Here is a 533-nt window from a genome sequence, read left to right as displayed (position 1 = left end):
CTGTATGAGAGGTTTGGGTTACTGTTGTAGTTGTTGAACCGCTGATACCTCTGTTGATTCCCTATGTAGTTCAGCTCCTCTTCAGTTAGACCATCTTTGTTTACATTATCAAAACTTGGCCCTTGCTCATCAAACTCGCCTACAAAGTGTATTGGCTTTTGAGTCGCCATCAGAACTTTGTCAAGCTTGCTCTGAAGCTCTCTGATATCCTTTTTCATACGCTGTTCTTCACCAGAGCCCTCTGTACGGTTTGCTCTATCAAAGTCCTCGCCATAAGTATCATTAGACATGGCTAGGTTCTCGACTAGTTCCATTGCCGCATTGATCTCTTTCCCAAGAAAATTTCCATTTGAAGCTGTATCTAGTTGGTTTCGGATCTTGGGGAGGGCACCTCGGTATAAAGTACTCAAGAGGGATGCCTCTGAGAAGCCGTGGTGTGGGCATTGGTTAGTGTAACTTCTAAACCGTTCCCAAGCCTCGCTAAAGCTCTCGTTGTTGTGCTGCGTGAAGCTTGATATCTGGTTTCTGAGCTT

General features: G+C 45.0%; 1 non-coding gene across 1 annotated transcript; it reads left to right on the top strand.

Annotated features, from left to right (window-relative positions):
- The first annotated feature begins 426 nt into the window (after positions 1-426).
- Positions 427-533, top strand: LOC112082612. The gene has a single exon (XR_002897278.1). It is a non-coding gene; the product is annotated as a small nucleolar RNA R71 (small nucleolar RNA).

Source organism: Eutrema salsugineum, unplaced genomic scaffold (assembly GCF_000478725.1).
Source record: "Eutrema salsugineum unplaced genomic scaffold, Eutsalg1_0 scaffold_1, whole genome shotgun sequence".
Taxonomy (NCBI): Eukaryota; Viridiplantae; Streptophyta; class Magnoliopsida; order Brassicales; family Brassicaceae; genus Eutrema; species Eutrema salsugineum.
This window is presented reverse-complemented; position numbering and strand designations above follow the sequence as displayed.